Source organism: Hemitrygon akajei, chromosome 21 (assembly GCF_048418815.1).
Source record: "Hemitrygon akajei chromosome 21, sHemAka1.3, whole genome shotgun sequence".
NCBI classification, from domain to species: Eukaryota; Metazoa; Chordata; class Chondrichthyes; order Myliobatiformes; family Dasyatidae; genus Hemitrygon; species Hemitrygon akajei.
The window spans coordinates 64591448-64609318 of NC_133144.1; the positions used below are offsets into that span (position 1 = coordinate 64591448).

The 17871-nt window shown below is 44.7% G+C and overlaps 1 protein-coding gene across 1 annotated transcript in view; it reads left to right on the forward strand.

The window, feature by feature from the left end:
• zcchc24 (zinc finger, CCHC domain containing 24) overlaps nucleotides 1-17871 on the forward strand; it is a 216530-nt gene that overhangs the window by 112007 nt on the left and 86652 nt on the right. The gene's annotated exons all lie outside the window — the stretch shown is intronic.

The window sequence follows — 17871 nt, forward strand, 5'->3', positions numbered from 1 at the left end:
GGGGTCTGCGTATCCTAACTCTCTTGAAATAGAACACCACAAGATTGTTCAATTTGATTAGTTGGACCCTTGAAGTGAACACAGCCATGAGACCATTTTACATTTAAAAAAATCTTGTTATATTTAACCATTTTTAGGATATGAGTGTTGTTTGCAGAATCCATCTTGATTGAGAATACGACCCTTTTTTGGATGGCATTTAGGAAGTCAACATGCTCCTGTGGTCTGGAGTCACTGTTGGGACGACACAGTAGCATAGCAGTTAACGTAACGCCGCAACAGTGTTAGAGACCCAGGTTCAATTCCCGCCACTGTCTGTAGGGAGTTTATACATTATCCCCATGACCGAATGGGCGCCTCTTGGTGCTCCAGTTTCCTCCCACGTTCTAAAGACGGACAGATCAGTAGGTTAATAGGTCATTGTAAATTGCCCCGTGATTAGGCTGGCATTAATTCAGAGGATTGCTGAGTGGCGCGGCTCGAAGGGCCGGAAGGGCCTGTTCCACACTGTATCTCAATTAAAAAGGGGTCTGGAGGGCTATGGTCCCGGTACAGGCCGAGGGCAGTAGGCAGTTTAAAGGGATCAGATGGGCAAAGCAGCTTGTTTCTTCACCGTACTTCCTATGACTCAATCTAGGCCATCCTTGGGACGGCATGCAGTATAGTAGTTAAAGTAACACTGTTAGAACGCCGTCTGTAAAGAGTCTGTTTGTTCTCCCCATGAACTGACAGGTTTCTTCCCACATTCCAAAGGCATACTGGTTGGTCACATGGGTGTAATTGAGTGGTGTGGCTTACTGGGCCTGAGGGGCCTGTGTCTGTGCTGTATCTCTGAATTAAAGTAATGACGTGGTGTGTGTTTCCAAAAGGCCTCATTTCCTAATTGTTTATCAGTCTGGTATTTCTTCCATTAGCTGGTGGTCACAGTCTCTACTTTTCTGCTGAGTAGAGTCAAACTCTGAAAATCCAATAGTTTGAAAATCCTGATGCCCGGCTCACCCCTTAGGCCGAGATGTGTGCTGGGGGATTGGATTGTGGCAGGGCCCAGGGTTTGGACTGTGGACTGGGGATGCAGCTGGAGTCGGGGTAGCGGTCCAGAACATGGGTAGGAGCTGGAATCCACAGTACTTGGGAAGTCCCATTCCACTTCGCATCATTGGGTTCGCTGAGAAATTTAGTGCACCATGCAAGATCCTGGATGAATAGGTTAGGCAGTGTTTCATGGAGGAAAAAGTGCAGTTGACATCTCGGATCGAGGCCCTTCACAGCCTGGAATGAAGGGATTCCCTATCCTCTCTGGTGTTGTATCTGCAGTTTCTTGTGTCTTCAACAATTTGTTATAATACTGTGAAACATGTAGCACATCAAGTGAACTAAAGGAAGGATGTGGAAACTTTAGAGATTTACCAGGATGCTGCCTGGATGAGAGAGCATGTCTTAAGAGGAAAGGTTGAGTGAGCAAGGGCTCTTCTCTTTTGAGCAAAGGAGGGCGAGAGGTGACTTGATAAGAGGTGTATAAGATGATGAAAGGCATAGATAGAGTGGACAGCCAGGGCAAGAATGGCTAATGCGAGGGGGCATAACTCTAAGATGTTTTGGAGGAAAGTGTAGGGGGGATATCAGAGGCAGGTTTTGTTTCACTGAGTGGTGGGTGTATGGAATGCACTGGCAGGGGTGGTGTTAGAGACAAATATATTAGGGACATTTAATAGCCTCTTACGATTGTCTCATGCATGATAGAAAAATGGAGGACAACGTGGGAGGGGAGGGTTAGATTGATCTTGCAGTAGTGTAGTTGTTATAACAATGTTTTACAGTATCAGTGGCATGGGTTCAATTCCCACTGTTGTCTGTAAGGAGTTTTTAAGTTTTCCCTGTGACTGCATGGATTTTCTCCGGGTGTTCGGATTTCCTCCCATAGTCCAAAGACGTACCAGCTGAAGGATTAATTGGTAATTAAGTTAGGGTTAAATTGGGGGATTGCTGGGCACTGCCTATTCGGTGCTGTATCTCAATAAATAAATAAATAAACCTTCGGCTCCACATTGTGGACCAAAGGGTCAGTACTGTGCTGTTCTGTTCTATGCACTGCGTTCTAAAAGTTCAGTAGTCCCGAAGATCTATTGATCTGTCACACCAATATGCTGGATGGATTATCAGAGTTTTATTGGGCCACTTTTCAAGGCCGATGCCCTTGAACAGAAAATCCTACAAAAAGTAGTCGATACGGCCCAGTCCGTCGCAGGTAAAGCCCTCCCCACCGTTGAGCACAGCTACATGGAACGCTGTGCCAGGAAAGCAGCTTCCCTCGTCAGAGACCCTCACCATCCAGGGCACGCTCTCATCTCACTGTCCCACCATCCAGGGCACGCTGTCTTCTCACTGTCCCACCACCCAGGGCACGTTCTCTTCTCACTGTCCCACCACCCAGGGCATGCTCTCATCTCACTGTCCCACCACCCAGGGCACGTTCTCTTCACACTGTCCCACCACCCAGGGCACGCTCCCTTCTCACTGTCCCACCACCCAGGGCACGCTCTCATCTCACTGTCCCACCACCCAGGGCACGCTCTCTTCTCACTGTCCCACCACCCAGGGCACGTTCTCTTCTCACTGTCCCACCACCCAGGGCACGCTCTCTTCTCACTGTCCCACCACCCAGGGCATGCTCTCATCTCACTGTCCAACCACCCAGGGCACGCTCTCATCTCACTGTCCCACCACCCAGGCCACACTCTCATCTCACTGTCCCACCACCCAGGGCACGCTCTCTTCTCACTGTCCCACCACCCAGGGCACGCTCTCATCTCACTGTTGTCATCAAGAAGAAGGTATAAGAGCCTCTGGAATCACACCACCAGGTTCAGGAATGGTTGTTACCCCTCAACCATCAGGCTCTTGAGCCAGAGGGGTAACTTCACTTAATTTTACTTGGCCCATCACTGAACTGTTCCAACAACATGTGGACTCACTTTCTAGAACTTTTCATCTCATGTTCTTAATATTTATTGCTTATTTATTTATTATTATTATTTCTTTTTTTCTTCTGTACTTGCGCAGCTTGTCCGCTCTTTTGACTGTGGCCTTTCATTGATTGTATCTGGGTTGTATACGGTGACATATATGTACTTTGAACATTGAACTGAGCTGAGGTAGCTCAACAAGGCAGCGTACCAAGTAAAGCTTCTCTTACTGTGTGGAAATCTCTCCTCGGTCACAGATTGCACCGATCCTGTATTTTTGCGAATTCTTTCAGTGTTGCTCTTTATGAACTGTTTACAAGCGTAAATGGCAGACAAGAAGCTGTGTGAAGCATCAGCTTCAATCTGATTAAAATCTTTGCAACCCTATGGAATAATCTGCCTGCCTTTGTACAAGGCAGCTTTATGTTGTCAATACCGTTTACGTTGACAATGAAGATGGCAGGCATTCCTTTCAGACAAAAAAAACATAAACCACACACTATATAAATAATATACACAATATAGAGAAGCGGGACTTCCCAGTGGCCGATATGATTCACATTCCTGTTCCAATGTATTGGTCCATGAACTCCTCTTGTGCCAAGATGAGGCCATCCTCAGGGTGGAGGAGCTACACCTTGTATTCTGTCTGGGCATACTCCTACCGGATGACATGAAAATCAATTCCACCCCTCTCCCTCCTCTATTCCCCTCTCTGATCTTTTACCTCTTCTCACCTGCCAATAATTTCCCCGGGTCCCCTCCTCCTTCCCTTTCTCTTATGATCCTCTCTCCTTTCCTATCAGATTCCTTCCTCAGCAACCCTTGACCTTTTCCAACCACCTGGCTTCACCCGTCACCCTCCAGCTAGCCTCCTTTCCCTCTCCCACTATTTTATTTTGCTATCTTCCTCCTTCCTTCTCAGTCCTGAAAAAGGGTCTCAGCCCAAAACATCGACTGTCTGTTTATTTGCATAGGTGCTGCCTGACCTGCTGAGTTCCTCTAGCATTTTTCTGGAAATCTGAAATAAAAAATAGAAACTGTTGGAAATGCCCATCAGGTCACACTGTATCTGTTGGGAGATTTAATGTGGAAGTTGTGTTATTATGTGTGTACATAATTAACAACTTAAATTCCCAGTGGGCAATGCAGGCAGTTCATGCGGAACTAGAAATGATGTTGGTAAGCTGGTCACACATGCTCAGTGTTGGGCTGAAGCCATTCTGTATAAATAAAATGTTTTAGCGTTAAACCCTCACTAAGTTTGTCTTTATTAAGAACACGCACAACAGACTTCCTTTGTCAGAACAATCCCTGAGGATGCGGGTTTACAGTGAGAGAGGGATAAGTTCAAAGGAGATGTGCCGGGCAAGTTCCTTATACAGAGAGTGGTGGTGACCAGAATGCACTGCCTGAGGTAGATGTGGAGCCAAATATGATAGGAGCGTTCAAGAGGCTCTTAGATAGGCATATGAATGTTCAGGAAATAGAAGGAAATGGGTATTGTGCTGGCAGAATTGATTCATTCAATTGGGCATTTGATCGCTAGTTTAGTTCAGTACAACATTTAGTTACATTTGATCACTAGTTTAGTTCAGTACAACATTTAGTTACATTTGATCACTAGTTTAGTTCAGTACAACATTATGGCCATTCTATGTTCTGATACAACTTGTAACAGTTTCGTTTAAGAGGCTGTGATTCCTTTTAAAGCGTTTGTTTTACTGGAAGCCTCCGGAATTTAAAGGACAATCTGCCCCAGCCCCAAGTGAAGTCATTCAAAATTCAAAGTAAATTTATTATCAACAGATGTCTATGTCACCATGTTCAACCTGGAGATTCATTTTCGTGCAGGCGTTCACAGGAAAATAAAGAAATATAATAGAACCTATGAAAGGCTCTACATAACAAAGACAAACATCCAATGTGCAAAATCGTGCAAATAATAAATTTAAAAATAAGTAAATAAATAATACTGAGACCATGTGTTGTAGAGTCCTTGAAAGTCGTGCAATCATTTCAGTGTTGAGGTGAGTGAAGTTATCCAGGCTGGTTCAGGAGCCTGATGGTTGTCAGGTAATGACTGTTCCTAAACCTGGCGGTGAGGAATCGAAGGTTCCTGATGGTAGTAATGAGAAGAGAGCCTGGATGTGGGGGTCCTTGATGATGGATGCTGCTTTCTTTGGGCAGTGCACCTTGTAGATGTGCTTAATGGCGGGGAGGGCTTTTCCTGTGATGAATAGGGCTGTATCCACCACTTTTCGTAGCCCTTTCCGTTCCTGGACATTGGCGTTTCTGTGCCAGGCCTTGATGCAACCAGTCAGGACAGTCTCCACTGTGCAACTGTCGAAGTCACACAGTCATTGTAGGAGATGCAATGGTCAAACAATGCGCAGCAAGCTCCTACAAAAACAACAATGAGGTATTGATAACGTCTTTCTTCGGGGAATATTGGTTAAGGGAACATTGCTGGCAGGAGCACTGAGGAGGATATGCCACCCTAAAGTACAGCCATGTTATTTAGCACATGGCCTGAGAGAGCACAGTATTGAAAGGAAATACACCTCACCTTGTCCTTGCTGACCATGACCCTTGTGTATGCTCCTCCCACTGACCTGTGTTGTTTGAAATTGGAATTGGTTTATTTTATGTTCACATGCTGTGGAAAACCTGTCTTGCATGCCACACATGCAGATAAACTCGTCACATCAGAGGTAATGTGAGGGAAAAGCAATAGCAGAAATCAAATAAAGTTTTGCAGTTCAGAGAAAGCGCAGTGCAGGCGAAAGTGAAACAGGTGAAAGGACATAACCAGAGATATTGGGAGTTCAAGAGTCTATCTTGTATACAAGGAGACTATTCAGTAGTCCCACCACAGTGTTGTTGAGCCTGGTGCTATGTCCTGTCCTGGTCTTATATTGTCTGCCTGATGGCTGATCAGAATTCTAGCTACCTATTTGAATTAGATTTTGTGAGGATTGTAATTGTCACACTAAGTGAGGAATCTGATTATGATCTGCAAGTGGTGGCTGTGCATGGAGGGAAGTTGCACAATGCCGTACAGATCTCAAGATCTGGTGCTTTTAGTAACAGTCTGCTGGAGGAACACAGATTTTGCAGATGATGGAAATCCAGAGTAGCACACACTCCCATTGTCCTGTTTTTCCTGAGAGCTGGAGGAAATCAGCAGATCAGCCAGCATCTATAGAGAGGAACAAACAGTCAACATGTCAGGGCAAGACCCTTCATCAGGACCTCAATGCTTCTGATGTTGCTTGGCTCACTGAGTTCCCTCAGTAGATTGTTTGTTGCTCCAGATCCCAGCACTGGTTAGCCCCCTGTTTCTCTCAGGCCATTCCGAATGTTCATTATTCACAGAGTTATTGAACAGCACCATCTAACCCAGGGCTTTCCAACCATTTTTATGCCATGGACCAATACCATTAAGCAAGGAGTCTGTGGAACCTGGCGCTAAAGTGAATGCAAGTCATCTTTCTGAAAAAAAAAACACCACACTGTTTTCCTCTTTGGATATAAGTTAGTGTTTTGTGTTAAAGGTGGAACACTCCCGCTGTCCTGTTTTTCAGGAGAGCTTATCGCAATAGGAAAACAGAGATCATGTAATGTTGGTTTCCAAGCAGACTGCTGGCCTGTTTCTCTGGCATTGCAAACAAATGCCGGGGACTGATAAAACACACCAGGAAATTCCCAAATGACTGGGATGTGTTCCTGCTTCTATTCATATATTGCAGCTGAACTCACACACAATCATTCCAGAACTCATCTTTATGTGCTCTGGCCTTAATGAAGTACTTTTTTCATGGAGAAAGGTGTAAACTTTAAAATGAATGTAGGTCATCTCCATTTTCCTGTCACTCAGGCAGTTCTCTTTCATTGCTTGGCCATGAATTTTTCCGGACTACATATAGAATAAGAAGTTAGTAAAATAAATGAATATGTTATTATATGTCTGGTGTCCAATTTCCTTACTTTTCAATGGCACATCTCTCCTTTAAATCAAAAAGGACATTTGCCATGACTGGAAAAAGGCATTATTCCTCACATGCTAAGTGACAGCTGCATTTTATTTAATTAGAAATAAATAAAATAAAAATAAATTAATTAAAATAAAATGTAGTGGTCACTTGGCTTGTGAGGAAATCCTGTTCTCCTTCAACAAGTGCTTTTAAAAAGTCCAGATCCTTGCAAATATTGTTTTATTTAGAGGTACATCATGGTAACAGGCCCTTCTGGCCCAAGAGCCCGTGCTGCCCCATTACACCCATGTGACCAATTACACCTATCAGCCAAGAGAGAAGCTCCAAAGCAGGTTCACAAGAATGATTACAGGAGTGAAAGGGTTAACATATGGGGAGCGTTTGATGACTCTGGGCCTGCACTTAGAGGAATGCTGGGGCGTGGGGGGGTATCTTGTTGAATCCTGTGGAAAGCGGCCAGTGAGTGAGTGGGCCAGTGAAGGAGTGGAGATTTGAGGCTTTGACTCAAGAGATTCTGGCAGTTTTGGCAGTTGGACTGTGCAGTCAAGTCAATCAAGATTTGAATAGCTCAGCAGAAAGCCATTGATTAGACAATCAAGATTTGAATAGCTCAGACTCAGCAGAAAGCAGCTGATTGGGCAATCGAGGTCAGGTGACCAAGCAGTTTGAAAAGCTCAAACAAATAAATAGAGGGTTATCTCAAGCGGAGCGGCCAGTAGTGAGTGGGCCAGTGAAGGAGTGGAGATTTGAGGCTTTGACTCGAGAGGCTTCGACGAGAAGAGGCGGAGGATGAGCTTCACTCCAAGTGAGGTAAAGCCGGGTAAGTTCCTTTCAAAGGAGAAAGTTTCAAAAGTTGAGGCAAGTATTGGGTAGGTCATGGCAGCTGAAGTCGGCCCCGTGGTTTGTTCATCCTGCAGCATGTGGGAAATCAGGGATACATCCAGTGTCCCTGACGACTATGTGTGCAGGAAGTGTGTCCAACTGCAGCTTCTGGCAGACCGCATTGAGCGTCTGGAGCTGCGATTGGATTCATACTGGAGCATCTGTAATGCTGAGAAAGTCATGAAGAGCACATTCAGTGAGTTTGCCACACCACAGGTAAAGGCTACACAGGCAGAAAGGGAAGGGGTGGCCACTAGACAGCATAGCAGTAAGCAGGTAGTGCAAGAGTCCACTGGGGTCATCTCCCTCCTAAACAGATATACTGTTTTGAATACTGTTGGGGGAGATGTCTCATCAGGGGAAGGCAGCAGCAGCCGAGTTCATTGCACCATGGGTGGCTCTGCGGCACAGGAGGGAAGGAAAAGGAGTGGGAGGGCTATAGTGATAGGGGATTCGATTGTAAGGGGAATAGATAGGCGTTTCTGCGGTAGCAAACAAGACTCCAGGATGGTAAGTTGCCTCCCTGGTGCAAGGGTCAAGGATGTCTCTGAATGGCTGCAGAACATTCTGGAATGGGAGGGTGAACAGCCAGAGGTCGTGGTGCACATAGGTACCAACGATATAGGTAAAAAACGGGATGAAGTCTTACAAGGTGAATTTAGGGACTAAGGAGATATACTACAAAGTAGGACCACAAAGGTAGTCATCTCTGGATTACTACCAGTGCCATCTGCTAGTCAGAGTAGAAATAGGAGGATATTTCAGATGAATACGTGGCTTGAAAAATGGTGCAAGGGGGAGGGATTCAAATTTCTGGGGCATTAGAACCAGTTCTGGGGGAGATGGGACCAGTATAAACAGGATGGTCTGCACCTGGGCTGGACTGGAACCAATGTCCTAGGGGGAGCGCTTGCTACTGCTGTTCAGGAGGCTTTAAACTAATGTGGCAGGGGGATGGGAACAAGTGCAGAGAGACAGAGGGGTGTAAAATGAGGGTAGAAGCAAAAAGTAGTAAGGTGAAAAGTAAAAGTGGCAGGCAGGCAAATCCAGAGCAAAAAGCAAAAAGAGCCACTTTTCAACATAATTGTATAAGGGCTAAGAGTGTTGTAAAAACAAGCCTGAAGGCTTTGTGTGTCAATGCGAGGAGCATTCGTAACAAGGTGGATGGATTGAATGTGCAGATAGTTATTAATGAATATGATATTGTTGGGATCACAGAGACATGGCTCCAGGGTGACCAATGATGGGAGCTCAACATCCAGGGATATTCAATATTCAGGAGGGATAGACAGGAAAGAAAAGGAGGTGGGGTAGCATTGCTGGTTAGAGAGGAGATTAACGCAATAGAAAGGAAGGACATTAGCCTGGAGGATGTGAAATCGATATGGGTAGATCTGCATAACACTGAGGGGCAGAAAACGCTGGTGGGAGTTGTGTACAGGCCACCTAACAGTAGTAGTGAGGTTGGGGATGGCATTAAACAGGAAATTAGAAATGCGTGCAATAAAGGAACAGTAGTTATAATGGGTGACTTCAATCTACATATAGATTGGGTGAACCAAATTGGTAAGGGTGCTGAGGAAGAGGATTTCTTGGAATGTATGCGGGATGGTTTTCTGAACCAACATGTCGAGGAACCAACTAGAGAGCAGGCCATTCTATATTGGGTATTGAGCAATGAGGAAGGGTTAGTTAGCAATCTTCTTGTGCAAGGCCCCTTGGGTAAGAGTGACCATAATATGGTGGAATTCTTCATTAAGATGGAGAGTGACATAGTTAATTCAGAAACAAAGGTTCTGAACTTAAAGAAGGGTAACTTTGAAGGTATGAGACGTGAATTAGCTAAGATAGACTGGCAAATGATACTTAAAGGGTTGACGGTGGATATGCAATGGCAAGCATTTAAAGATCGCATGGATGAACTACAACAATTGTTCATCCCAGTTTGGCAAAAGAATAAACCAGGGAAGGTAGTGCATCCGTGGCTGACCAGGGAAATTAGGGATAGTATCAAGTCCAAAGAAGAAACATATAAATTAGCAAAAAGAAGCGGCACACCTGAGGACTGGGAGAAATTCAGAGACCAGCAGAGGAAGACAAAGGGCTTAATTAGGAAAAGAAAAAAAGATTATGAGAGAAAGCTGGCAGGGAATATAAAAACTGACTGTAAAAGCTTTTATAGATACGTGAAAAGAAAAAGATTGGTCAGGACAAATGTAGGTCCTTTACAGTCAGAAACAGGTGAATTGATCATAGGGAACAAAGACTTGGCAGACCAATTGAATAACTATTTTGGTTCTGTCTTCACTAAGGAGGACATAAATAATCTTCCGGAAATAGTAAGGGACCAAGGGTCTAGTGAGATGGAGGAACTGAGGGAAATACATGTTAGTAGGGAAGTGGGGTTAGGTAAATTGAAGGGAATAAAGGCAGATAAATCCCCAGGGCCAGATGGTCTGCATACCAGAGTGCTTAAGGAAGTAGCCCAAGAAATAGTGGATGCATTAGTGATCATTTTTCAAAACTCCTTAGATACTGGATTAGTTCCTGAGGATTGGAGGGTGGCTAATGTAACCCCACTTTTTAAAAAAGGAGGGAGAGAGAAACCAAGGAATTATAGACCAGTTAGTCTGACATCGGTGGTGGGGAAAATGCTAGAGTCGGTTATCAAAGATGTGATAACAGCACATTTGGAAAGAGGTGAAATCATCAGACAAAGTCAGCATGGATTTGTGAAAGGAAAATCATGTCTGACGAATCTTATAGAATTTTTTGAAGATGTAACCAGTAGAGTGGATAGGGGAGAGCCAGTGGATGTGGTATATTTAGATTTTCAAAAGGCTTTTGACAAGGTCCCACACAGGAGATTAGTGTGCAAACTTAAAGCACATGGTATTGGGGGTATGGTATTGATGTGGATAGAGAATTGGTTGGCAGACAGGAAGCAAAGAGTGGGAGTAAACGGGACCTTTTCAGAATGGCAGGCAGTGATTAGTAGGGTACCGCAAGGCTCAGTGCTGGGACCCCAGTTGTTTACAATATATATTAATGATTTAGACGAGGGAATTAAATGCAGCATCTCCAAGTTTGCGGATGACACGAAGCTGGGCGGCGGTGTTAGCTATGAGGAGGATGCTAAGAGGATTCAGGGTGACTTGGATAGGTTAGGTTAGGCAAATTCATGGCAGATGCAATTTAATGTGGATAAATGTGAGGTTATCCACTTTGGTTGCAAGAACAGGAAAACAGATTATTATCTGAACGGTGGCCGATTAGGAAAAGGGGAGATGCAACAAGACCTGGGTGTCATTGTACACCAGTCATTGAAGATGGGCATGCAGATACAGCAGGCTGTGAAAAAGGCAAATGGTATGTTGGCATTCATAGCAAAAGGATTTGAATACAGGAGCAGGGAGGTTCTACTGCAGTTGTACAAGGCCTTGGAGAGACCGCACCTAGAATATTGTGTGCAGTTTTGGTCCCCTAATCTGAGGAAAGACATTCTTGCCATAGAGGGAGTACAGAGAAGGTTCACCAGATTGATTCCTGGGATGGCAGGACTTTCATATGAAGAAAGACTGGATCAACTAGGCTTATACTCACTGGAATTTAGAAGACTGGGGGGGGGGGGGGAATCTTATTGAAACGTATAAAATTCTAAAGGGATTGGACAGGCTGATGCAGGAAGATTGTTTCCGATGTTGGGGAAGTCCAGAACGAGGGGTCACAGTTTAAGGATAAAGGGGAAGCCTTTTAGGACCGAGATGAGGAAACCCTTCTTCACACAGAGAGTGGTGAATCTGTGGAATTCTCTGCCACAGGAAACAGTTGAAGCCAGTTCATTGGCTATATTTAAGAGGAAGTTAGATATGGCCCTTGTGGCTAAAGGGATCAGGGGGTATGGAGAGAAAGCAGGTACAGGGTTCTGAGTTGGATGATCAGCCATGATCATACTGAATGGCGGTGCAGGCTCGAAGGGGCAAATGGCCTACTCCTGCACCTATTTTCTATGTTTCTATGAAACCTATTGAATACTAAAAGGCCTAAATAAAATGGACATGGAGAGGATGCCTCCTCTACTGGGGGAGTCTAAGACCAGAGGGCACAGCCTCAGAATAGAGGGGTGTCTCTTTAGAACAGAGGTGAATAAGAATATGCAGATGTGCAGTAGAGAGCATCAATACGTGGGACAAAAGCTACACTATGGCGGACAGGAAGGTTCTACAACGGGTAGTCAAAACTGGCCAACACATCACTGGCACCAGCGTACACACCATCAGGGACATATATACATAAAGTTTTCGGAAGAGGGCCATCAACATTACGAAGGACCCACCCTCCCTGCTCATGGACTCCTGTCCCACTCCTGTCAGGGAGGAGGCTACATAGTATCTGGGCCAAGACGACCAGAGTCAAAAACAGTTACTTTCCCCAAGCAGTGAGGCTGATCACCACCTCCACCCACTAACCCACACCTCCACACCCCCACACCCCCAACCACCACTACTTATCATCTCCTGTCAGTCACCTTATGTACAGATGCTCCTGAGCCTGGTGTCACTTTATGGACATACAATCAAACCCTGTACATAAGCTATCTTTTGTATTTATGTTTATTGTACTTTTCACTATTATTCTGTTACCTTATTGTGTTTTTTTTGTGTTGCATCGGATCCTGACTAACAATGATCTTCTTCTCCTGTACACTTGTGCACTGGACACGGCATTAAACTATCTTGGATCTGAAAAGACGCAAGTGGGGTGAAGAGATCTAAGAAGGGAATTCCAGAGCTGAAGAGGCCGGGCAGCTGAAGACCCAGCTGCTCCCTCTGGGGTGGGGGTGTGGGAGGCTGGATTCCTTCTACTCTATGTAATCGTCTTCAGCTGCACAGTCCATGTGGAAATGTTGGACAAAGTTCAAATTGGGTCTGTTCGTCGTTTTTCCCCCAGAGCTGCATTTCCCTGCCAACACCTACCATGTTGACTGGCACCTGTGCCAAGTGTGGATGCGACCATTAACTGTGGAATTGAATAAATACACAAAGCTTCAGAAAGTGAAGGAAAACCTTCTCTCTCCCCGGGAGAGGAGCAGCAGGGAAAATTGTGGGAAGTGTTAGTGCTGAACACCAGCGAGATTTCACTGAAGAGTAAACCAGGAGACTGTAATTAGTGGCAGTCAGGCACAGAATCAGCGTGGAGAAATAGCAATTTTTCTCTGTCAGGAGGATGTTTGCTCTTATTTCACTGGGATAAAGTACATCTTGTGTTGTAGAACAACAGCTGCAGTAGTGCAAAATTCATTTAAATGTCAGAGTTACTGAGACTTTTTGAGTCTGGAAAGTGGAAAGGCTGATGCAGATTGGCAGTAAGCCACAGTGGCCACTTTATTAGGCACACTGTATTAATGCAAATATCTACTCAGCCAATCATGTGGCAGCAACTCAATACATAAAAGCATGCAGACATGGTCAAGAGGTTCAGATCGAACATCAGAAGAAATGTGATCTAAGTGACTTTGACTGTGGAATGACTGCTGATGCCAGATGGGGTGGTTTGAGTATTTTAGAAATTTTTGATCTGCTGGAATTTTCGTGCTCAACAGTCTCTAAAGTTTACAGAGAATGGTGTGAGAAATAAAAAACATCCAGTGAGCGGCAGCTCTGTGGGTGAAAACACCTTGTTGATGAGAGAGATCAGAGGGGAATGGCCAGACAGGTTCAAGCTGACAGGAAGGTGACAGTAACTCAAATGACCACACATTACAACAGTGGTGTGCAGAAGAGCATCTCTGAATGCACAGTGTATCAAACCCTGTAGTGTTTGGGCTGTGGTGACAGAGATCCACAAACATATGTCAGTGGTCACTTTATTAGGCACACTTCCAAAGTGGCCACATTGTGACTGATGTTAGATTGCCCAATAAACAAAAGTCAGACTAGATGTAAATATTAACCTGGTGCCAATATTGTTGCTCAATATTAGATTTGCAAAGACTTCAAAATTATTTCTGCAGTAGTTTTTATGTTGAAAGCCACTGTTTAGTATAACTAAGGGGCCGAGGTAATCTCCTTTAACCTTTTAAACAAACTGGTGTTCAGCACCGTCTGCCTGCGTTTGACTTGTCTCCCTCTCGTCTTGCTACTACCATCAGGCAGGAGATGCAGGAGTTTTGTGCCCCACACCACCGGGCTTGTGAGCAGTTGTTGCCCTGCAGTTGTTGGGCACCTTGAAGGCCTTCACTCGCTCCAGCGCTAAACTGACTCCTTCAGCGTGGACTCACTCTCAGGGACTCTGCAACTCATGTTCACGTGTTGTTATTTACTTCACTTATTATTTGTCCTCTTTTGAACAAGGGATGAGTGTTGATCTTTGTTATGTACGGGGTTTTCCATTGTGTTTCTGAGTTTTATGGCTGCCTGCAAGAAGCTGAATCTTACAGTTGTATACGGTAGACATACTTTGATAAGAAATTTACTTTGAACTTTGACTTTTTCCTGAAACCTTACCCATCTATACGTGTGTGTGTGTGTGTGTGTGTGTGTGTGTGTGTGTGTGCGCGTGCACATGCACATAACCCTATTATTTGGAAAAAGCTATGTGTAACATCCTCTGAGAGACACAGAACGGAGGTAGTTATTGTGTCTACAGTCCTTTTTGTAAGATGAATTTCATCTCTGTGACTTTGGACTTAATCATGCTTCTTTCTTCGATTTCTGCACTCAGTAAGCAACCACACAGTGTAGTCCTTCCTTAACACTTCAGAAGTTTCACACTCAATGTCCAATCTCAGAAGCCTTCTCCCCCAAAATGCCATATGGATGACTGTGGTGCTTCCTGCAACACATCAAACTGGACTGATCGATGTGATATGATCCAGGATCCATGGTCACACTTAAGGACATCAAACATTGTCCATTATTGGAGCAGGTGACCCACTTTGCACCTGGCCTGTATGACTCGGTTAAGAGATGTACGTTTTCTTCGTGGTTTGGTCGTCAATCTGTTCCTCTCTCTTCAGATGCTGCCTGACCTGCTGAGTTTTTTTTATTATTTTAGAGATAGAGCACAGTAACAGGTCCTTCTGGCCCAACAAGTCCGGCCTGCCAAGGTACACCAACGTGACCAATTAATCTGCTAACCCGTAATGTGGAGGGCCAGGGTATCCAGAAAAGACACAGGTGGTTATGGGAAGAACGTACAAACTCCTTACAGACAGCGATGGAAGTATTTGGTTTATTATTATGGTCACACGTACTGAGGTACAGTGAAAATCTTTGTCTGCCATCCCTAGAGATGATTTCACAGCAGTATATTGAGGTAGTATAAGGGAAAATCTATAATAGAACACAGAATAAAGTCCTGATGAAGGGTCTCAGCCCAAAATGTCAGCTGCTTACTCCTTTCCATAGATGCTGCCTGACCTGCTGAGATCCTCCAGCATTTTGTGTGTGTTGCCAGAGATTAAAGTTCCAGAGAAAATGCAGTGCATGTAGACAAAAAGTGCAAGGTTGATAGTGAAGTCAAAAGTCTACTGTTATGATACAAGAAGTCAGTTCAGGGATCTTACACCACCAAGCTATAAGCTGCCCTTGAGACCGTGGTATGTGTTTTCAAGCTTTTGTATCATCTGCCTGATGGGAGGAGGGAGAAGAGAGAATGGACGGTGGGATCTTTGCAAAGCAGCTGGAAGTGTGGACAGGTTCAGTGAAAGGGAGGCTGCTTTCCTGATGGGAGGAGGGAGAAGAGAGAATGGATGGTGGGATCTTTGCAAAGCAGCTGGAAGTGTGGACAGGTTCAGTGAAAGGGAGGCTGCTTTCCTGATGGGAGGAGGGAGAAGAGAGAATGGACGGTGGGATCTTTGCAAAGCAGCTGGAAGTGTGGACAGGTTCAGTGAAAGGGAGGCTGCTTTCCTGTTGGACCACAGCACTCCGCAGTTCACAGACTTGGCCAAGCCGTGATGCGTCCCAATATGATGCTCCATATGGGTCCATCTGGAAAAATTGGTGAGGGTAGATGGGGACGTGCTGAAGTTGCAAAGCCTTCTGAGGAAGGAGAGGTGTTGGCGAATTCTTGACCATTGCATTAACAATCAATGAGCCAAATAGCTTAATTCTGTTTCTATGTGTTATGGTCTTGCTGTGGTTGTACCAGGACAAGCTATTGGTGACAAGCTATTACACTTGCAAGCTTGAAGCTTCCAAACAACTCCACCTCAGAGCCATTGATACATTTGGGCGCAGTGCGCTCTCCCACTTCCTGTGGGAGGCCAATGACCACTTCTTTCGTTCAGGTATCATTGAGGGAAAGATGGTTGTCATGACACCATGCCACTCAGCTCTCCTTCTCCTTCCTAGCCTCCATCTTGTTGCTCAGGGGAAGCCAAGGTCATGATCCTTGCTGTGGGCTCAGCATGGAGATTCCCTGCATTGGGAACATTCCACAGTTCTTTCCATCTGGCCTCCCTATGTATGCCAGATCACTGGGATTGTCATCAAAAAATCCTCATAAATGGCCTCCAGATCCAACAAGCATGGAAATGCCAAAAAAGTTACAGCACAGTGAACTCTGCTCAGCCCTCTCAGTTTCTTCTCTAATATTTGCTGATTTTTTTGCGCTGCCTGCTTGTTTATTTGTTCCTCAAGCCCGAGCCAATTGGAACCACTCTACTTGTCACGCTGCTCGAGTATAACTTCACCCCCCCCCCCCCCCCCCCCGCCGCACCACTTTTCACTTCTGAATGTTATCAGTGAAACCATTTAAGGCTCTGTAATAACATGACCTTTCACAGGAGGCCGTTATCAGATACAGGCCTCCTGCATCCTGCCTCTCTCCACGAAACCAAAAGCATTCAAATCAACATTGCAAATCTGAAGCCATGTCTAAAATCTCCCTCTTTATTTCTTTAGCTGGTTTTATTCCAAAACCTAGGGGTGGCACGGCGACATGCCGCTTCGCGTGATGCCTTACAGTGCCCACTGGAAAATTGGGGTTCAGTTCCTACCTCTGTCCGTAAGGAGTTTGTACGTTCTCCCTCTGGCCACGTTAGTTTTCTCCAAGTGCTCCAGTTTCCTCCCACATTCCAGAGACACACGGTTAGGTTGTGGGCACAACGTATTGGTGCCAGAAGCGTAGCAACGCTTGCAAGCTGCCCAGTGCAATCCTTGCTGATTTGATTTGAAGCAAACATCACATTTCTCTGTATGTTTCAACATAAGTGTGACAAATAAAGCTAACCTTTTTCTTTTGTAAATTTGGTTATTTTATTTAAGTCAAAAGCTAGATAGAAGTCCTCAGAGCTTGGAGCCCACAGCTGTCAAATTATGTGATACTGCTCCCTGCTGTATAATTAATTTTAACCATGCACTTTAGATTAAAACGAGCTGATTATGTCAAAGAGCACGCTCTAATTTCATGAGTAATTTCGGTTTTATACAAATGGAAATGTTGTGTATCCAACTCAGCCAAACATAAAATGACCAGATTGGTGTTTGTAAGTGAGGAAATGGGGTCAGAAGCAATGCAACTGTAAATATTGATTAACAAAATATATTGATTTGCTTCAAGAGAGGGTGGCGAATAGGAGATTTATCAGGATTAGAGAGTATGTCTTATGAGGATAGGTTGAGTGAGCTAGAACTTTTCTCTTTGGAGCAAAAGAATATGAGAGGTGACTTGATAGAGGTATACAAAATGAAAAAAGGCATAGATCAAGTACAGTCAGAGATTTTTTTCCAGGACATAAATGGCTAAGATGAACGGCCATAACTTTAAAGTGAGGATATCAGAGATAAGTTTTTTACACAAAGCGTGGTGAGTATACGGAACATGCTACCAGGGGTGGTAGTAGAGGCAGATACATTAGGGACATTTAAGAAACTGTTAGATTGCCACATGGATGATACAAAAATTGAGGGCTATGTGGAAGGAAATGGTTAGATTGTTCTTATAAAGTAGGTTAGGAGGTCAGCACAGCATTGTGGGCCGAAGGGCCTGCACTGTGCTATACTAATCCATGTTCTGAGTTCTAA